This window comes from Lissotriton helveticus, chromosome 7 (genome assembly GCF_964261635.1).
Source record: "Lissotriton helveticus chromosome 7, aLisHel1.1, whole genome shotgun sequence".
NCBI lineage: Eukaryota > Metazoa > Chordata > Amphibia > Caudata > Salamandridae > Lissotriton > Lissotriton helveticus.
The window spans coordinates 558,094,104-558,116,871 of NC_136068.1; the positions used below are offsets into that span (position 1 = coordinate 558,094,104).

Genomic DNA, 22,768 nt, shown 5'->3' on the forward strand with positions numbered 1-22,768 from the left:
TCACCTCGTTGGAAAGTTGCAAAGGGCCTGTCACGGTGCAGCAAAACATTTTGTCACATTTTTTAGTAACTTTTTGATTCGGTTAATCTAGAAACATTTTATTTAAATCTAAAGAATATGCAGCAAACGATGGCTTAGGTGGCAAATTTATAATTGTGCGGAAAACAAACCATAATTCGCACAATTTCAGGGGGCTTTCTTTAGGGCTGCCTTGCAGTGACAGAAGGGCTGGTTTAACAGATCAGTGGTTGGGTTATTACATGGGATTGTTGTTACTAGTGGAGCAAAATTATGGTCTAGTAAAACATATACAAAAGAGGTTCGTATCAACCACATCCTGGATTGAAATACTGCAAGGTGCTCTCAAATGTGAGCGTAAAGGAAATGAAACACTTCACTTTGAAGTGAAGTAAAATGATGTGACAAAGATCACACAGTTTGGTTAAGTGACAAATCCCGGATTGAAATAAAGACTTAATTGTTACACTTAGATCAAGCAAGGGGCTAAAATGCACAATCGGTCTCTATCCTATTTAACACCAAAGGACAGTGCTTTTTCAGTTCAATCAGAAGTCAATAATTCACCAATGACATTTGAAATCCATCCGACACAAAAAAAGTACAACATTAAAGGGAGATTGAACACTATTTGTATGTTAATTAACATTTTGCCACTGTGATTTTCTTCACCTTTAGGCTCAGTCTACCCTGCCACAATAACCATGTGCCGTGACCTGCCTCTCGAGATAGTTGACTAAAACTACTAACTAGGTCTTTCTTCAGTGCTTTACCAAACTCGCCTCCTTTCCACTAACAATGGCCGCTGGCCCTGGAACTTCCTCCTGCTTAGTTAACAAGCAGCATTAAGGATAACAAGCATTGGCAATGCCAATAGGTCTCGCATGCGCAAGAGTTAGAGCTACTGGCGTTGTAAATGACAATGTCTTTTACCCCTGCTTTTTATTTTGGAAGGGGTGGATGTATATGGTGTGGAGTGGGATTATGTTGGTTGGATTGGCATTGTTGTGGAATTGTGTGGAGTGGATTTTTTCAGTGGAATTATGTGGCATGGTCGATAGATAGGGGAGAGTGCTGCACGGAATAAATAGACAGGAAGACAGAGGGATAGGTAGTTTTTTGAACAAAGTGCAGAATGAACTCTGCACTAGCAGAAAAGAGTGTGAGAAAGACAGTGAGTTATTATGAAAAGAGAGCAACAGAATAGAGAGAATGATACCCAAAAGAAGGACAAAGGGTGACAAAGAAAGAGAAACAAGAGAGAAAGAACAAGAAATTGTGTGTGCGTGTATATGTTCTTGGGAGAGAGGGACAGAAGAAGCTAGAGAGAGAATGAGTGAAACTGAGAGGGGGAACAGATAGTGCATGTTAGAATGACAGTGACAACATGAGGCATTTAAAGAAATAGAGGATGAGTACCTGGGTGAGTGAATGTTAGACAGAGAAAGAGAGAAGGCAAAAGAATAGAGGTGTAGAGAAAAAGAGCAGCAGAAATGAAAAGAAAACCGGAGAGGGAAAATGGTGAGAGGTAGAGTGGAAAGAGAAATAGAGTAGAGAAAGGGTGACAGAACGTGCGAAACGGAGAGAAATCAATATACAGGAAAGGTGATATTTAAGAAAAATATATGGAAACCAGGATGAAAAAGCAAAAGCGAAGGGGAGAAAGTGAAAAGTGACAAACAAAATGTGAGCTGATGTTTGTCAAAGAAAAAAGAGAACACTTGAGATGGATGTATGACGGTACAACGCGTGCTTTCACAACGCGTACCGTTACCACTCAGGTTTTACAACGCAAGTCGTTACAACGACTTGCGTTGGTGGGCGCTGGATAGTGAATAGTTTAATTTACTATTCCAACTCCAGTCCCCGTGGATAGTAGGGAAGGTGTTGGATAGTAAATTAAACTATTCCCTATCCTACAGCGCCCTCCAGCGCAAGTAACGACTTGCGTGGTAATGGTACCGCGTTGTGAAAGTTTCGTTATAAAGGATGTTTCCCCTTGAGATCAAAAAGGTCAGGTAATGTTAGAAATAAAAAGTAGAAAGACAAGAGAAGAAAGATGGAAGATATGAAAGAGATAACTTTAAGGGGGTCACAGATATTGGCAAAATTAAAAATATCTATGAAAGAGTGAGAAGACTAATGGCAAGAAATAGGGGGCAATAAACGAGAGGCAGAAAGACAGATAAAGAAATAAGAGGGCAGATGAAGAAGTTAGGAAAAAGAAAAAAAGTGTGCGAGAGAGGATAAGATGGAGAGAAACATAAGGAGGAAAGAGGGATTGAGGAAGACAAGAGAGAAGGAAGCAGAAGGCGAGAGTTTGTAAAGAAATCCTTGCGCCACTATGGATGTGCCATGGCACAAGAATTGACAGATGCGTCAAATTCTGATGCATCTGTTGACGCAAAATTCACGCATTGCTGAAGTTGTGTCGCAAGCACGACGCAACTCCAGCAATGCAGGGAGAGGTCTATCCTCATTGTGCAGCATCACTCCTTACGCCTGCTTCAAACATGCATAGGAATTTGATGCAGTGGAGGTCTACAAGTGGCGCAGTGAAATCTTGTAGAATTCACTGCGTCACTTCTACTAGGCTTTTTTGAGTTGGAACGCCCACCGTGCATACATTATACTTGACGCAGGTATAATGTGACGCAGGGCTTTACAACGTGACGCCTCTACCTAGATGCGTCACGTTGTAAATGGGCCGCATTTTTACGCTGCTGCTGCATCACAAAAAGGGACGCAACAGTGGTGCAAAAATGACGCAAAGGGCTTGCAAATCTGCCCCGTAGTTCTTTCCTCATAGCACAATTCCTCATAGCACAAATCCACCTCTGTACTAGTTTTCTTTTGCTGAAGCTCCAAAATGGGTAACCCCCCAAAAATATACATGGCACATAAATAATAGGTGAAAACACCCACTTACTTTTTGTGTCTTCATCTGAGAGTGTTTTTTCTTTTTCACACAAGCGTGGACCCCTATTTTTGCCAATATGCTGAAATAAATAAAACAAGTTAAAGGTACCAACTACCTACCAAAATTGGCATACACAAATTGGAAATCCAACTGGATAGGTATGAATAATTTTGATAGCCAATTAAGTAAATGGTGTTTAGGGAGCAAGTACCTTAAAATACCTTAAACGACCGTTCTGAAATGTCATGTGTTTGTGTGGGGCAGGGATTGGGTGTTGGGGGTTTTGTGTGTGTGTGGGGGGGGTTTGTGTGTGTGTGGGGGGGGGTTTGTGTGTGTGTGGGGGGGGGTTTGTGTGTGTGTGGGGGGGGTTTGTGTGTGTGTGGGGGGGGGTTTGTGTGTGTGTGGGGGGGGGTTTGTGTGTGTGTGAGGGGGGGTTTGTGTGTGTGTGGGGGGGGTTTGTGTGTGTGTGGGGGGGGTTTGTGTGTGTGTGGGGGGGGTTTGTGTGTGTGTGTGTGGGGGGGGGTGTGTGTGTGTGTGTGTGTGGGGGGTTTGTGTGTGTGTGTGGGGGGGTTTGTGTGTGTGTGGGGGGGGGGTTTGTGTGTGTGTGGGGGGGTTTGTGTGTGTGTGGGGGGGTTTGTGTGTGTGTGGGGGTTTGTGTGTGTGGGGGGTTTGTGTGTGTGTGGGGGGGTTGTGTGTGTGTGGGTTGTGTGTGTGTGGGGGGGTTGTGTGTGTGTGTGTGGGGGGGTTGTGTGTGTGTGTGTGGGGGTTGTGTGTGTGTGGGGGGGGGGTTGTGTGTGTGTGTGGGGGGGTTGTGTGTGTGTGTGGGGGGGGTTGTGTGTGTGTGGGGGGGGTTGTGTGTGTGTGTGGGGGGGTTGTGTGTGTGTGGGGGGGTTGTGTGTGTGGGGGGGTTGTGTGTGTGTGGGGGGGGCTTGTGTGTGTGGGGGCTGTTTGTGTGTGTGTGGGGGGGTGGTGTGTGTGGAGGGGTGTGTTTGTTAATAGTTAAATAAGGTATTGTAATTTATAATGGCAATAGCTTAAACTTTTGTAAATAACTTTTGTGAAGATTATGTTCAGTGTATTTTATTGTGATGAAAATCCAAGAACGGAAGTGAACTATTAACATCTTTTTGTAACACTTGTAATAAAGCTTGAAACATTGAGAGAACATATTTTAACCAGTTGTTGAATGGTTGCGCAGATTGATGCTGTGGTAACGCTGAGTGTTGTGGTGGCGATGAGTGAGTGCGATAGATAGAGGGAGGGCGATAGATAGAGGGCGTGCGATAGATAGAGGGCGTGCGATAGATAGAGGGCGTGCGATAGATAGAGGGCGTGCGATAGATAGAGGGCGTGCGATAGATAGAGGGCGTGCGATAGATAGAGGGCGTGCGATAGATAGAGGGCGTGCGATAGATAGCGGGAGGGCGATAGATAGCGGGAGGGCGATAGAAAGATAGCGGGAGGGCGATAGATAGATAGCGGGAGGGCGATAGATAGCAGGAGGGCGATAGAGTGAGGGTGATTGATTGATTTGATGGTTGTGTGGGGTGTTGTGTGTGGGGGGTTGTGTGTGTATGCGTGGGGGGGTTGTGTGTGGGGGGTTGTATGTGTGTGGGGGGTTGTGTGTGTGTGGGGGGGGTTGTGTGTGGGCGGGTTGTGTGTGTGTGGGCGGGTTGTGTGTGTGTGGGCGGGTTGTGTGTGTGGGCGGGTTGTGTGTGTGGGGGGGTGTGTGTGTGTGTGTGTGTGTGTGGGGGGGGGTTGTGTGTGTGGGGGGGGTTGTGTGTGTGTGGGGGGGTTGTGTGTGTGTGGGGGGGTTGTGTGTGTGTGGGGGGGTTGTGTGTGTGTGGGGGGGTTGTGTGGGGGGGTTGTGTGTGTGGGGGGGTTGTGTGTGTGGGTGTGTGTGTGTGTGGGGGGGTGGTGTGTGTGGGGGGGTGGTGTGTGTGTGGGGGGGTGGTGTGTGTGTGGGGGGTGGTGTGTGTGTGGGGGGTGGTGTGTGTGTGGGGGGTGGTGTGTGTGTGGGGGGTGGTGTGTGTGTGGGGGGTGGTGTGTGTGTGGGGGGTGGTGTGTGTGTGGGGGGTGGTGTGTGTGTGGGGGGTGGGAGGTGTTGGGGGGTGGTGTGTGTGTGGGGGGTGGGAGGTGTTGGGGGGTGGTGTGTGTGTGGGGGGTGGTGTGTGTGTGTGGGGGGTGGTGTGTGTGTGGGGGGGGTGGTGTGTGTGTGTGGGAGGTGGTGTGTGTGGGTGTTGTGTGTGTGGGGGTGTGTGTGTGTGGGGGTGTTGTGTGTGGTGTGTGTGTGTGTGTGGGTGTGGGTGTTGTGTGTGTGTGTGTGGGTGGTGTGTGTGTGTGTGGGTGGTGTGTGTGTGTGTGGGGGTTGTGTGTGTGTGTGGGGGGGTTGTGTGTGTGTGTGTGGGGGGGTTGTGTGTGTGTGTGTGGGGGTTGTGTGTGTGTGGGGGGGTTGTGTGTGTGTGTGGGGGGGGTTGTGTGTGTGTGTGTGTGGAGGGGTGTGTGTTTGTGTGGAGGTGTGTGTGTTTGTGTGGAGGTGTGTGTGTGTGTGTGGAGGTGTGTGTGTGTGTGTGGAGTTGTATGTGTGGAGGTGTGTGTGTGTGTGAAGGTGTGTGCGTGTGTGTGAGGCTGTGTGTGTGTGAGGCTGTGTGTGTGTGAGGCTGTAGGTGTGTGTGAGGCTGTAGGTGTGTGTGAGGCTGTAGGTGTGTGTGAGGCTGTAGGTGTGTGTGTGTGTGAGTAGGTGTGTGTGTGTGTGAGTAGGTGTGTGTGTGTGGGGGGGGTTGTGTGTGTGTGTTGGGGGTGTGTGTGTTGGGGGAGTGTGTGGGAGGGTGTGGCAAGTTGTGTGTGTGGAGGGGGTTGTGTGGAGGTGTGGGGGTATGAGGGTGTTGTGGGTGTGTGTGTGTGTGGGGGGGGTTGTGTGTGTGGGGGTTGTGTGTGTGTTTGGGGGGGTTGTGTGTGGGGAGGTGAGTGTGTGTGTGGAGGTGTGTGTGTGGAGGTGTGTGTGTGTGTGTGTGTAGGCGTGGGTTTGTGTTACTATCCTTGTGGGGACTTGGGCATGATAACACACTCACGCTGTGGGGACTTGATTGCACTGTGGGGACCTGAACCCAGGTCCCCACAAGGTAATGACTTCTAAATGATTAAAAATGACTTCAGGAACATCTGTGTCAATTTTTACAACTTTTGAAAAAATTGCCTTGTGGGGACCTGTGTTTCATAATGTGTGTTTATATTTTTGCTCGCTCTGTCCCCGTAGGCAGGAGGTGGTACTGCAGTCCTAAACACACTTTGCATTTTAAACACACATTGCTCACAGAAACAAATACTAGCAGCAGAAAGGATGCACATTTCGAAGGGAAAGCTCCATATCCCTTTATTTATCCAAATATTTTGAATGTAAATTAACCTTTTCTCTACATAAAAACTTATTTACATGATGCTGCTATTGAATTTAGTCTTTTTGTGTCTGAAAAGTGTGGTTTTATGAGCATTTTTAAAATCTATTTGAGTTGGAACACTTCACTATTGCCATGTGATCTTTATCTTCAATTAATGAATGATGGTGCACTGGACTGTGATATAAAGTAAATGATTCTGATCATGTTTTGTAAATAACTTAGAGGACTATTCAGGCCCAGTGTTCAGAGCCCTTGTCTTTTTTCGCTATTGCAAAGTCAATTCACTCCAAAACTCTGGCCATCCTTTGGTGGACTAGCCAGCCAGAGTCGACTTCAGTGCTGGTGGTGCCTGGTGCAACAGTCTTTTTTGGTGATTTCGTGATATTCCTTAATTGCGAATTTGCAAATTGCGAATTCGCAAATAAGAAATACTTTCCCATTCACCAGGAGTCCCATAGCAAGGAATGGGAAGTTATTCTCAATTTGTGATTCGCAATTTGCTAATCGCAATTTGAGAATAATTTGAAGGGTGCAGGGGTGCTGCACCCCTGAAATTTACATGTATGTGCATATGGCGCACATACATGCCCTAAGGGCATGTATGTGCGCCACATGGCACCTTTACAAATGCCAAAAAGTGCATTTGTAAAATAATTTGAGATTTCTTAATTGGAATTCGCACAACTTGAGTGCTTTATACATAGCATTTAAGGAATCGCAATTTGCGTTTCCTTAAATGCTGACGCAAAATTAAGAAATCGCAAATTTTGCGATTCCTTAATTTTGCGATGCGATTTCCATGATACATCGCATTTTCCTTATTTTTTCTCGCAAACGCTGTTTTTTTGCGAATCGCAGCGTTTCGAGAAAAAAACGGATGATACATCTGCCCCAAAATGTATGTTTACCTCTTTACTACACAAACACAAAATCTGCACCATTTGCCAGCAAGTTTCGTGACACATTTTTCCTGATGAAAATTCCGTCTGTACAAATTCTTGGGGTGAGAAATGTGTCCTCCAGTTGTAATCCAATACATCGTTTGCGTTAAAAACAAGCATTTACAATGCAATGGTTTCGCCTTTGGAAAAGTTAGAGTTATTGGCATTGTAAATGACAACATTTTTATTTATGTGTTGGTTTTGAAAACAGATAAATAAATGGCATTGTCATTTACATTGCCATTAGCTTAATCTCTGCAGTCACTCTGCACCCTCTAGCACTCCCTAGCACTCCCTACTCACTCTGCACTCTCTAGCACTCCCTAGAACTCCCTACTCACTCTGCACTCTCTAGCACTCCCTACTCACTCTGTACTCTCTAGCACTCCCTAGCACTCCCTACTCACTCTGCACTCTGCACTCCCTATGCACTCTGCACTCCCTATGCACTCTGCTCTCCCTATGCACTCTGCACTCTGCTCTCCCTATGCACTCTGCACTCTGCGCTCCCTATGCACTCTGCGCTCCCTATGCACTCTGCGCTCCCTATGCACTCTGCTCTCCCTATGCACTCTGCTCTCCCTATGCACTCTGCACTCTGCACTCCCTATGCACTCTGCACTCTTCACTCCCTATGCACTCTGCACTCTTCACTCCCTATGCACTCTGCACTCCCTATGCACCATGCACTCTGCACTCCCTATGCACTCTGCACTCTGCACTCCCTATGCACTCTGCACTCCCTATGCACTCTGCACTCCCTATGAACTCTGCACTCCCTATGCACTCTGCACTCCCTATGCACTCTGCACTCCCTCTGCACTCTGCACTCCCTATGCACTCTGCACTCTGCACTCCCTATGCACTCTGCACTCCCTATGCACTCTGCATTCCCTATGCACTCTGCACTCTGCACTCCCTATGCACTCTGCACTCCCTATGCACTCCCTATGCACTCTGCACTCCCTATGCACTCTGCACTCCCTATGCACTCTGCACTCCCTATGCACTCTGCACTCCCTATGCACTCTGCACTCTGCGTTCCCTATGCACTCTGCACTCCCCATGCACTCTGCACTCCCTACGCACTCTGCACTCCCTATGCACTCTGCACTCCCTATGCACTCTGCACTCCCTATGCACTCTGCACTCCCTATGCACTGTGCACTCTTCACTCCCTATGCACTCTGCACTCCCTATGCACTCTGCACTCCCTATGCACTCTGCATAATGCACTCCCTATGCACTCTGCACTATGCACTCCCTATGCACTCTGCACTATGCACTCCCTATGCACTCTGCACTATGCACTCCCTATGCACTCTGCACTATGCACTCCCTATGCACTCTGCACTCCCTATGAACTCTGCACTCCCTATGAACTCTGCACTCTGCACTCCCTATGCACTCTGCACTCCCTATGCACTCTGCACTCCCTATGCACTCTGCACTCCCTATGCACTGTGCACTCCCTATGCACTATGCACTCCCTATGCACTCCGCACTCCCTATGTACTCTGCACTCTGCGCTCCCTATGCACGCTGCACTCCCTATGCACTCTGCACTCTGCGCTCCCTATGCACTCTGCACTCCCTATGCACTCTGCACTACCTACGCACTCTGCACTCCCTATGCACTCTGCACTATGCACTCCCTATGCACTCTGCACTCCCTATGCACTCTGCACTCCCTATGCACTCTGCACTCCCTATGCACTCTGCACTCCCTATGCACTCTGCACTCCCTATGCACTCTGCACTCCCTATGCACTCTGCACTCCCTATGCACTCTGCATTCCCTATGCACTCTGCACTCCCTATGCACTCTGCACTCCCTATGCACTCTGCACTCCCTATGCACTCTGCACTCCCTATGCACTCTGCACTCTGCACTCCCTATGCACTGTGCACTCTTCACTCCCTATGCACTCTGCACTCCCTCTGCACTCTGCATTCCCTATGCACTCTGCACTATGCACTCCCTATGCACTCTGCACTATGCACTCCCTATGCACTCTGCACTATGCACTCCCTATGCACTCTGCACTATGCACTCCCTATGCACTCTGCACTCCCTATGTACTCTGCACTCCCTATGAACTCTGCACTCTGCACTCCCTATGCACTCTGCACTCCCTATGCACTCTGCACTCTGCACTCCCTATGCACTCTGCACTCCCTATGCACTCCCTATGCACTCTGCACTCCCTATGTACTCTGCACTCTGTGCTCCCTATGCACGCTGCACTCCCTATGCACTCTGCACTCTGCGCTCCCTATGCACTCTGCACTCCCTATGCACTCTGCACTCCCTATGCACTCCCTATCCACTCTGCACTACCTACGCACTCTGCACTCCCTATGCACTCTGCACTATGCACTCCCTATGCACTCTGCACTCCCTATGCACTCTGCACTCCCTATGCACTCTGCACTCCCTATGCACTCTGCGCTCCCTATGCACTCTGCGCTCCCTATGCACTCTGCGCTCCCTATGCACTCTGCGCTCCCTATGCACTCTGCGCTCCCTATGCACTCTGCGCTCCCTATGCACTCTGCGCTCCCTATGCACTCTGCACACCCTATGCACTCTGCACACCCTATGCACTCTGCACACCCTATGCACTCTGCACACCCTATGCACTCTGCACTCTGCGCTCCCTATACACTCTGCACTCCCTATGCACTTTGCACTCCCTATGCACTCTGCACTCCCTATGCACTCTGCACTCCCTATGCACTCTGCACTCCCTATGCACTCTGCACTCTTCACTCCCTATGCACTCTGCACTCCCTATGCACTCTGCACTATGCACTCCCTATGCACTCTGCACTCCCTATGCACTCTGCACTCCCTATGCACTCTGCACTCCCTATGCACTCTGCACTCCCTACGCACTCTGCACTCCCTATGCACTCTGCACTCCCTATGCACTCTGCACTCCCTATGCACTCTGCACTCCCTATGCACTCTGCACTCCCTATGCACTCTGCACTCTGCACTCCCTATGCACTCTGCACTCCCTATGCACTCTGCACTCTGCACTCCCTATGCACTCTGCACTCCCTATGCACTCTGCACTCCCTATGCACTCTGCACTCCCTATGCACTCTGCACTCCCTATGCACTCCGCACTCCCTATGCACTCCGCACTCCCTATGCACTCTGTTCCCTATGCACTCTGCACTCTGCACTCCCTATGCACTCTGCACTCTCTATGCACTCTGCACTCTGCGCTTCCTATGCACTCTGCACTCCCTATGCACTCTGCACTATGCACTCCCTATGCACTCTGCACTCCCTATGCACTCTGCACTCCCTATGCACTCTGCACTCCCTATGCATTCTGCACTCCCTATGCACTCTGCACTCCCTATGCACTCTGCACTCCCTAGATTAAATGATAGATGAAAGAATGAATGGGTGACTGAATGCAAAGTTGAAATGGTGGATATCAGTGGGTGAATGGAAGGGTGAAAATGTGATATAAATGGATCGGTTGAATGGAAAAGTGCAGTTCATGCACACTGTTGTCTCCTGCACATTACATTGTGTCTAAACTAATTTAATACATGCAATGGATTCATGCACATACTGCCTTTATGCACATGTTCGCTGATGCACACACTGCTTTATTTCATGGGTGCGCTCTGCCGTAAGCGCACTTTTTTTTTTATAGGCCACTGTTTTCTCCCACGAATGTAATTTATGTACACTTTATTCAGGCGCACAATTGTTTCATGAGAGCACATGTTTTGTGCTCACTCTGTTCATGCACAAGCACTTCATAATAACAAACGTTTTTCCTAGTCTCAGTGACAGTTTTGGAACAAGCGCTACTTTAATTTACAACAAGCTGCTTTCATATGCACCTTTCGTGCACTCACTGGGAGCTGTACTTAAAAAGTAGTGGATACCCTGGGAAAATAAACGTGGATCCCATCGTAAAAATCTGCTTTAAGTATTTAGGAAAGTCTTAGTGTGGCCTGCGTCAGTTGATAGTTCAGAAATGAAGGCAATATTAACAATGGTTTCAACAGCGACACTTCTTTCACAGATGTGCTTCTAGGGTGCTGTTGTGTGTACACGCTGAGTGTACTCCTGAGTCCTGAATACAGAATATTTTATGAACACATGCCTTCCTAAGTGTAAACTTTACATCTAGGACAGAGATCTACTTCCTCGTACAAACGCACTGAGCAAACTGGACTTTAAGGCGTGAGAATGCAAGAAGAAAGGGGCTAATTAATGAGAGGAAGCCCCCGAGGCTCAAAGAATGCGTGCGCACCAAAAATAAAGGCACAAAACAAGTATCCTCGCTTCTAGTGTCATGAGAGAGGAATTATAAGTAGGGCTCCCGGTTTTCCGTTTTTACGGATAATTACATATAAATACAGACGGAAATCTATATTTCCTTTGTCTGTATTTATATATAGAAGCGGTAAAACACTGGCAAATGTTGCCGCGCTGCCGCTGCCTGAATTCATTATATTCCCTTCCAATCAGTCTTTTGGCGCCCTCGTGTGGACAAATTGGCACAGGGTCTTTGAAGGACAGCCGTTCACCTGAGCCAATCCTCGTGGGAATCAAGCCTATGTGTGCAGGCGTGCCAACACCTACGACCTCACCCTCATTACTTTTTCCCTTTATATGGGGGCTCACCTGACTATTTCTTCTTTCCCTGCCCGGTTACAAGACGCCTTCCTGCCACCATCAGGTTTTGCACCTGCACCGGCCCTTTTCGACGTTCGGCATCTCCAGAGCCCTGCCACTCAAGCTCTGCACCAGCCCGCAGGTAAGAGGATTTCCCCTGCCCCCCATGCCCCAGCATCAGTAGAGGATCGTGTTCAGTCATCATGTGGGTGAGGGGGAGGTGGGGGCTGTTGTTAATTAATGTGTCTACTGAATGCAGTGCGGTGGTGGAGGGAAAGGGCCCGCCTTCGCGCCATTCCACGATTGATGGCCTACTTAGCATGAGGTTAATGCTAAGTAGGCCCCGGCAGGCAGGTCGTTGCATTTCTCCAAAAATACTTGCACAAAACACACTTGTGCTTTGAGTATTTGACCCGTGACGTCCTGCGGCTCAAGTCAAGTGGAGTGTTCCATAAGCATTAGTTCCGCTGGAAGTGTTCCTTTCAAGTCAGTGACTGTGGAAATTTCGGCTACTTTTTTAATTTGAGGTGATTGTCACTGCAAGTGCTTTTGCGATAGGGGCTTGTTTCAGCAACAAAGTGCCTCTGTTGACAGTACCCTTACAACATTATAGCACTGGTAGACAGGACACGGGCATTACGTACATCGGAGCGTCAAAGTAACAATAGTACAGGCTGCATATTGTCTGAAAAAAAAGTCTCCTGAATCTTCACTGCCCCACGTTTTGCTTTTTCCGTTCCATTTTTTTGAACAGTCACACTGTTTCTCATAGGAGCTAAGGTATTTCATGTTGGTTACTTGTGCAAGAAACGTTGCTTTTTAATGACAATGTAAATATCGCAAATGTCCACCATTTCCGCGCGCTCTAAATGAACCTGCTTGTGTGATCACATGCGTGTCAGACTCTGTCAGAGAGATCGTGTTTGGATTTACCAACATATTTACATATTACCGGCTAGTAGAGGTCGAAACTGGCTGAAATATTTAACTAATCCAATAACGTAGACTGCATCTACAGTCTACTTACAGTTTTCATGCTGCAGTGTGTCACATACCGGCCCCCTAATAGAGCCGCATTTAAACAATTTTCTTTTATTGGGGGCTGCTGAAGCTTAATGTAATGACCCAAATTCAGAGAGAAAACAGCCCTTTTAGAGCAGCATCAGCAGAAGATCATGTTCAGTCATCATGTGGGTGAGGGGGATGTGGGGGCTGTTGTTTATTTTGAAATTAGTGTGTGCGCTGAATGCCACAGGGTGCCTTAGTTTATCGTGGTGGTGGAGGGCAAGGGCCCGCCGTCGCGCCATTCCACGATTGATGGCCTACTTAGCATGAGGTTAATGCTAAGTAGGCCATCAATCGTGGAATGGCGCGACGGCGGGCCCTTTCCCTCCACCACCACGATAAACTAAGGCACCCTGTGGCATTTAGCACACACATAACAAAAAGACGGCTGGGGTGACAGTAAACACAATATGGATTCCTTCTTTGAAGTGAACAGGGAATGGCGCATAGAGATAGGGGTCAGATGTACTCGAGAGGCATTGGCAAACATCCAAGAGTCAGCCCTGAAATGATGCCATGAATTCGACACAAATGCCATAGTTCTGCCCCACCCTCCACAAACAGCTCATCCAGGATAATGTTTCGTCACTAATGACTTATGCATCCAAATCTGATGCACAGACCTTTTTGCAGATAACCCATATTTCATAATTTCCCACAGATTCTGGAGTCTTTGAAAAAGTCCCTCAGATTTTGGAAATGTTGGAAATTACCTGCAGTTTTGGTATCTCTGCCTCGATCCATAGGTAGCAGAAATCAAGCAAAGTTACCAGAGATGGGGAGGAATATCTGAGGGCAAGGAAGGTCGGCTGTGCCAGCAGTCACCAACACAGTTTAGCACACTGCTACGGCCTCGCCCTCATAACTTTTTCTCTTTATTAGGGGGCTCAACTGACTCTATTTCTTCTTTCCATGCCTGGTATGAAGACGCCTTCCTGCCACCATCAGGTTTTGCACCTGCATCGGCCCAATAACAACCGGGCGCAGGTGTGCATTGTCAATTTAAATAAATGTGGAAAAATACTAGCTGTGGCTTCGTCTTTTGCTTGTGGCAAAAATAAATGTGGATAAATACAGAAAAAATGCCCAAAAAATAAATATGGATAAATACAGACGGAAATGGCAAAAAAATAGATACCATAAAACCGGGAGCCCTAATTATAAGCAAAGACGGACAGCTTCAGAAATCAGACTGCTGGGAAGGCTCTCAGCTCTGCAAACACTGGGGGCGTGGGCTGAAAGAGGCCTGACGGAGCCGGCAAAGTCAATGTCTTTGTGATGCAGGGCGGCTGACGGAAGCTCCCCTTCACACCTCTTTCACAGCCAAGAGCATGACAATAGAGGCTCTCTTGCGCTGCAGGGTCCACACCCAGCACACCTTCAGGGGGGAAGGGCTGCCAAGGAGAACGGGCAGTGAAGGGGCTCGCTCTTCCCAAAGGAGGAAGGACAACATCTGCAAAGGCAAAGAACACATTGCCAACGCCAATGACACATACTATCCTGTTAGGAGTGAAAAGGAACTCACATTCTCTGACCTTTAAACATTGTCATTTTTGCACCTTTAAGCGTTGGCTGAAAATTCATTTTGAAATAACCCATTGTCAACTATATGCCAATTTAAGTAAACTGTTAAGTGTCCATGACTGGAGAAACCCAATATTTCTAATTTCAAATGTATAATTCGTTTTCGGTGCTGGTGCTTTAGAGAGGGAGTACTTTGAAAAGAACAGACAGTGAAATGCTTTGTATTTGCTTGTGCGTTTTCCCTTATTTCAATTTAGTAGGGAAAATGTCTGACTTTGCAAATTTTCAATTGTAAGCTGCGTGGCTTCTTGACACTAAGGTCTCATAAGCATCTCCTTGATGTTAGCGCATAAACACTGCACTCCTAAAGAATAATTCATTAAATTCGACTTTTATCCTTTTCATTCTAGAACTTTTTGTATCAATATACATGGGAACAAAAATCACAGGACGCATGAAAAATATTAAAAGGTCCGATATTCATGGCGACCAAATCTTGAAAATCAAAAACCCTAGTGTTCCCTGAACATAGACGTAGAAATATAATGGTGCATGGACCCAGGGCCACTGCATACCTTACATATCTTAAATGCCAGCATTCTCCAACACTGTTCACGTTACAGTAAGAGAAATTGAATGCAACCTTTACACAGTATAATCTGTGTTAACAACATTTCTTTTGGTTTGGGGGAGCTAGCTAACACTGCTCTATCCAACCAAATATGGCTGGATAGAAATTGGCATGAAGTAATAGTAGGTCACGCTCTAGAATATTGTGTCTAGGGTGGAACGCTATCTCTAAGTTAAAGCTTCACTGTATTGCTGATTACAATATTGGGTATACTATTTATTGTAATATGTATTTTGTTTGGAGACCAATGGTCTAATAAACATACTTTTACTACTACTACCACTGCACTAGAACACATGAACCTGCTTTCCTCTGTGTCCAGCTGCCCTTTTCCTAAAACCGGACACATGCTAAATCTGTTGAAGTTTCCAGAATAGAGATGGTGAAAAAAGAAGACAGACTCAGCAAATCCATGCTCCCTAGTAACATAATCAATATGGGATAACATTATCTGCGAAAAAAGCATGCTCGTTTGGCTAATTAATTGACTCTCAGCTTATAAGTTTAGTAAGCATGGCAAAAGTAAAGCTCAGTTTGGTAAAATTAGCTTTTTGTCACTGGGAATGAGCTCAAATTAATTCCTGAAGTTCTCTCTAGTTAGGTTGTCATATCCAGTCCAGTACACTCCATTCAGGGGCGCTGGAATTATGCAGCAGGAGGGCCCCAAATTATGTGACAGGTTTGACTAAATTATATGTCAAGAAAAGGCAAGTTATGCAGCATAATACAGCACATTTTGTGACAGTATTACCTCATTTTTTTGTAATTTGTACTCATTAACACTATTTGGGTAAAGGTTTAACATCGTTAGTATCTGTTTGACACCCAAATACAGCAATATGCAACAAAAAGGTGATCACTCAACCTTTGCGGAGGGCCTTTCACTGCGCAACAACACGTGTTGCTGTGTTTTACAAACTTTTTATTCATTTGCGATAGCAATCATTTTTGTGTTAAAATCTGCAGATTATGATGCAGATGATAGATTATGTAAGAAAGGGGGTAAATCCATACTTATGCAGAAAACACCGTGACTGTAAATTTGCATAATTCTAGTGACCCTGACTATAATGCATAAGTGACTAGTCTTTGCACTCTCGCTGATCTAAGAACACATCACACATTTTCAAAAAGTGTTTATCTGAATTTTGTTTTCGGTGTGCACAGACAGGAGAAGGCCACTTCTCTGCAGTCTGACTTTTGCCGTATGAAGGAAAATAGCTGGCTGCCTGGTTCTCTTACAAAGCAAATACAATGACATGATGGCCGGAACGCTGAAACTTTCACAGGTCTGGGTTGAATCCATCGTTGTTCTTTAGCTCACTTCACCATCCCAGATCAGATCCAGCTTTATGCAAATCAGTCTTGGCCCTGTGCCTCATGGGAATAATTTATCCCTAACTGCCAGGCCAGGTCTTCCCTGGACCGTAAACAAGCATCCTGGTAACACCCCTCAACAGCCAGGCTAGTTTGAATCCAGAGGCAAAGTGAGCAAGGGACCCATGACTGGGCATACCCTTCCAACTTAGGGCAAAGAAAGCAAACACAAGGAGATGATGGATGGAGTGCTGAAACTTTTCAGACACTCACCACCAATCACAGATCTGAGTTAAATCCATCATCGTTCTCTAGCCACCACCCCAGTTCAGACCCAGCCATATGCGAATCAGTCTTGACCCTGTTCCTCATAAGAACAGTCCAGCCCGAAGTACCGTACCAGGTCTTCCCTAAACCGGAAACAAGCATACTGGGATCAGTTTTGAGGTAAAACCCCCTCATCAGAAAGGCAAGCTTGAATCCAGTGGCAAAGTAAGCAAGCGACCCACGTCTGGGCATACCCTGTCAACTTAGTGTGAATAAAGCAAACACAAGGAGCTGATGGACAAAGCACTGAAATTTTTCAGATACTCCCCCCAGTCACAGATCTGGGTTGAAGCCATCATCATTCTTTAGCTCACTTCAACACCCCAGTTCAGACACAGGCATATGGAAATCAGTCTTGAGCCTGTTCCTCATTGGAACAGTCCTGCCAAGCCAGGTGTTCCCCAGACGGGAAACAAACATCCTCGCACTGGTTTCGGGGTAACACCCCAAATCAGCCAGGCTAGCTAGAATCCAGTGGCAAAGTGAGCAAGAGACCCACGCCTGGGCATACCCTGCCAACTTAGGGAGAACAAAGCAAACACAAGGAGATGATGGATGGAGTGCTGAAACTTTTCAGACACTCACCACCAATCACAGATCTGAGTTAAATCCATCATCGTTCTCTAGCCTCCACCTCAGTTCAGACCCAGCCATATGCGAATCAATCTTGACCCTGTTCCTCATGGGAACAGTCCAGCCCGAAGTGCCGAACCAGGTCTTTCCTAGACCGGAAACAAGCATCCTGGGATCGGTTTTGAGGTAACACCCACTCATCAACCAGACTAGCTTGAATTTAGTGGCAAAGTGAGCAAGGGACCCACGTTTGGGCATACCCTGTCAACTTAGGGTGAACAAAGCAAACACAAGGAGATGATGGACAGAGCACTGACATTTTTCAGATACTCCCCCAGTCACAGATCTGGGTTGAAGCCATCATCATTCTTTAGCTCACTTCATCACCCCAGTTTAGACACAGGCATATGGAAATCAGTCTTGAGCCTGTTCCTCATTGGAACAGTTCTGCCAAGCCAGGTGTTCCCCAGACGGGAAACAAACATCCTCGCACTGGTTTCGGGGTAACACCCCAAATCAGCCAGGCTAGCTTGAATCCAGTGGCAAAGTGAGCAAGAGACCCACGCCTGGGCATACCCTGCCAACTTAGGGAGAACAAAGCAAACACAAGGAGATGATGGATGGAGTGCTGAAACTTTTCAGACACTCACCACCAATCACAGATCTGAGTTAAATCCATCATCGTTCTCTAGCCTCCACCTCAGTTCAGACCCAGCCATATGCGAATCAATCTTGACCCTGTTACTCATGGGAACAGTCCAGCCCGAAGTGCCGAACCAGGTCTTTCCTAGACCGGAAACAAGCATCCTGGGATCGGTTTTGAGGTAACACCCACTCATCAACCAGGCTAGCTTGAATTCAGTGGCAAAGTGAGCAAGGGACCCACGTTTGGGCATACCCTGTCAACTTAGGGTGAACAAAGCAAACACAAGGAGATGATGGACAGAGCACTGACATTTTTCAGATACTCCCCCCAGTCACAGATCTGGGTTGAAGCCATCATCATTCATTAGCTCACTTCATCACCCCAGTTTAGACACAGGCATATGGAAATCAGTCTTGAGCCTGTTCCTCATTGGAACAGTTCTGCCAAGCCAGGTGTTCCCCAGACCGGAAACAAGCATCCTAGCACTGGTTTCGGGGTAACACCCCAAATCAGCCATGCTAGCTTGAATCCAGTGGCAAAGTGAGAAAGAGATCCACGCCTCGGCATACCCTGCCAACTTAAGGCAAACAAAGCAAAGACAAGGAGATGATGGAGGGCGCTGAAACTTTTCAGGCACTCACCCCCCAGTTACAGATCTGGGTTGAATCCATCATCATTCTTTATCTCACTTTGCCACCCCAGTTCAGACTCAGGCATGTACAAATCAGTCTTGACCCTGTTCCTCATGGGAACAGTCTAGCCTGAATGGAAACAAGCATCCTGGGACTGGTTTCAGAGTAATGCCCCTCATCAGCTAGGCTAGCTTTCTCTGACTTGAGGTGAGTGTCTGAAAAGTTTCAGCACTTCGTACATCATCTCCTTGTGTTTGCTTTTCACCCCAAGTTGGCGGCATGCCCAGACGTGGGTCACTTGCTAACTTTGCCCCTGGGGTGGCAGAGTGGGCTAAAGAACGGTGTTGGATTAAACCAAGATTTTTTGACTGGGTGTGAGTGTTTGATTGGTTCAGATGCTCCGTCCATTACCTCCCCCTTTTGTACCCCCCTACTTTTAGAAAGTTGCCATTGTCCTGGCTTAGCAAGAAAATGTGTAATGGAGTATGCACTCCTTCCCTTTCGCCTGACTCAATGTTTAGAGACTTCTGTGTGGGTGCGTGCGATCAGTATCCGTGGATCGCCCCAAACCACAATCAATACGAAGTATTCTAAAAGAGCACTCCTCTCGCGCTCTACACTGTTGCACTGTGAAAAGTGGGAATCATTCCCGCAAATTTGTTCCATTAATCCGGGTATTCCAATGTAAGCTCTTCTGTCCATAAACTTTTTGGAGTGGAATGTGTCACTGCTTCCCATTCCAGTCTAATACATAAATTAAAGTGTGAGTCTAGGGCAGTGTCTCATGTGTGAGAAACAGATGACTAGTTTTGGACTCGGCCTTGTCTGCAGGGTCATTCCCAAGGTTTGAGTGTGTTTTATAGTCTTTGGAGATGGCACATTCCTATCGCTTCTCTCAGTACTCTTCTTTCTAGAGTGGTTCATTTTCAATTTTCGTCCAGTCTCTCGAGTGGGAGGAAGGCATATTTAAGCTTTAATTATATGTACAGTTGTGAGACGTGAAAATCTTCGCAGGAATATATTTCCCAAATTGATACGCCTATTGTATCACATTTTCAGAAATTTCTCAATTGTTTCACATCCCCCATAATTTCTCCATTCCACTTTGGAAAGTTTGGAAAATTGTCACAGATGCTGTAGGATGTGATAAGGTAAGTACTCAAATGACCACCAATCATAGCATTCCAATCATGACATTTGCATCCCAGCTTCATTCATTAAGTATTGCAGGCAACGGTTAGTTTGTAAAAAAAAATAAGTATGCAGCTCTCGTCAGGAGGCAGCATGCACTAGCCCATATTTCCTGTTAGCGCCGCCTAAAATAGAACCAACTACTAATCATAAACATGGGATGAGAATGTTGTGTAATGGCCAGAGCTGCTGACTTCGGAGTCAGTTGGAACCAGGTTCGAGTCTCGGGGTCGCATCAACATCCTCTGATTCTGGACGAATAACTTAATCTCTCCATGCCTACCATAAATGAATGTGTTCTTAACTAGTGCTCATGAAAAGCAACAGTGTTTATGATTAAGTGCAGGTGCCGAGCACCAGAAACAATTGGGTCAAATTAAGTACTAAGTGCAGGAATATGTTGTTCATCCATTTCTTTAGGCATTGTAAGTGCTGGTTCATATAGGTCGTTAAAACCCATTTGTTGGCCACCACCATCTATGAGGCCCACTAATAGTGTTGACTGTTGAGAACACTATGCCCCCAATGAAGACAGTCAGGTACAGAGTGCCCACTGAAATTTTACAAACACAGCCTCAATTCCACTTCCAACTGTCTAAAGATAAAATTCTCAAGATTAATGGCTAGAACGCTTTGCTACTCTGAAAACTTGTGCCACCAAGAATAAGCTGCCAGCACCCTGAAAAATCCAAGAACTTACTGAAGACCAGCACAGTACTTGAAGACTGGAGAAGAAATGGAGAAGAATGAAATTCTAGGAGACCCAATCCTTCTGAAACCACTCTGCTACAGCTTTCATTCAATTATAACCCCAGCAAAAGCCACATGCTACAAGAGTGTATTCAACAGAGCAATCAACAGAGGCATAGCCCACTTTAAGGCTGTCAAACAGTGTGCCAACCCATCCCAGTACCAGTTATCCCGCCCTCAGCCAACAGATGCAGCACGTTCAACCCCTTCTTCATGAAAAAATCAATAAAATCCGATTTAACATCAGCCATTCATCAGTTTAATCCACACCATCACCTATACTTAGCCAGTACACCACTAACTGGTAATTCCTCAAGACTATCTCCCACAAAGATCTCTCTAACATTCTGAACTGACTGAAGCCGATCTCTTACAAGGATGGAAATAGATTTATGAAGGTGCACCCAATGATGAAAAATCCAAAGTATAATTTGTTTTAAATAAACGTCTTCTTTATTTTTCTTTCTTTACTAGCCAACATGTTTCAGCCATAAGGATGAACTTCTTCAGGGCTTACAAACAGCTTTGTGCAATCAAGAAATTGGATGCTGTAATTCCTCTGTTCCAGGATAGATATGATTCCAGTCTTCACATAATATGCTACACCAAGAAATCGCATCCTCCATGTATAATAGGTATTATGTACCCACTAGAGACACCGGCATCCATGTCTAAAGCATCCGTCTGTCCGGTGTTGCATATCCCAAATCAAAGGCGGAAAAAAGCAGCCTGGAGTGAAGGGATTACATCCTCTAATTTTCTAAAAGTGAAAAATAAATACACAACTGGGCAACCCAATAACCCCATTTGAGCTTGGGTAAAGGTTACAGAAAATTACAGCTTACAAGGGAATTGTGTTACAAAAACTAATTCCAAAAATATTTGTTTACAACTTAATTGTATCAACACTGAATAATAAATTACAAAATAATATTGTTCAAATGAGTGTCCCAAGAGGAGACCAATTGAAGCAGTATATATTTTCTTTCTTTTAAGTTGAAAAGTAAGCTGAGACTAGGCCCAATCCACCTTGTGCATCCGAACCACACTCTATTAAGGTCAGCCATAACTTTCAACTTAGTCCCGGTCGCATAGAACTAGATGCCAGTGGTTGGCCCTTCGATCTTTTAGGTTCTATTTTTCACAAGGAACTTTAAAACCTCATAACACCAGTTCAACTCCTGTCTTGAAAGTTCTGGGGTGATTTGTCAAGTGAAGGCTGAGAAAAAAGGGGGATCCCAAAACGCGTTTTCTCCATGGTAATTTCCATAGGAAACTTAAGCCCAGGCTACAGCCCGAACTACTGAACGGATTTGCACCAAATTTGGAAAAAATGTAGAGCTTGGTTCAAAAAGCAAACTTGTTTTTAAATGGTGTAAATCAGTTCAGTAGTTCCTGAGAAATAAAAAAAAAAGAAAAGTTTTGATATCGGAGCATCCCGAGGAGTCGCCGCGAACCCTCCCGAGTAGGAGCTCGATTCTAATTGGCTGAAAACATTCCAAACTAAAATGTGTTGGCAGCCATTTCGTGACTCTGTAACCGAGTCACAAGAAAAGAGTAAAACAAAAAGGCGAAAAACAAGAAAAGGGGGAAGGGTAAAAACACCCTGACCCCCTAGGCCTGCTGAGGGGGTCCCAAAACAGCATTAAAAAAAAAATAGGCAGAATTTGCGCTGGCTGCGCGAATCCTGCCGAGAAAATAAAAAAAAAACAGAGTGCAGGAGCAGCACCCGGGTGGGCCAGATCCCGGGGGCATGCCCAAATGATATAGCGGGGGCCCACATGTCCCCCACACAGCCCTGGGAACCGCCACCTACCAGGGGCTCCTATTTTTATTAAATAGATTGTGTGTGGAGGGGTTCAAGCACCGCACACACCCCAAGGACCACCACCTCCTAGGGGCTTTTTCCAATTAAAAGTAGAGGCACACACCCCCCACAGCCTGCACCCCCCTGCAGCCCAGGGACCGCCACCTCCCCAGGGCAATAAATAGGCAAATTTGGGGGTAGGTACGGCCCCCCAGCCCCGGGGACCACCACCTCCCTGGGGCTTTGAAAATATTGGGAGTGGCTCCACACGGCCCACATCCTGGAGCCTGTGATGACCCTGGGGACCGCCGCCCCCCAGGGTCGGCTCCTGCAATGTCCCAGGGTGACCACCCCAGGACACTGCTGTTTGCTAT

At 46.6% G+C, this 22,768-nt stretch overlaps 1 protein-coding gene across 4 annotated transcripts in view; it reads left to right on the plus strand.

The window, feature by feature from the left end:
* LOC144766889 (membrane-spanning 4-domains subfamily A member 4D-like) overlaps positions 1 to 22,768 on the plus strand; it is a 724,286-nt gene that overhangs the window by 1,196 nt on the left and 700,322 nt on the right. The window lies entirely within an intron of this gene.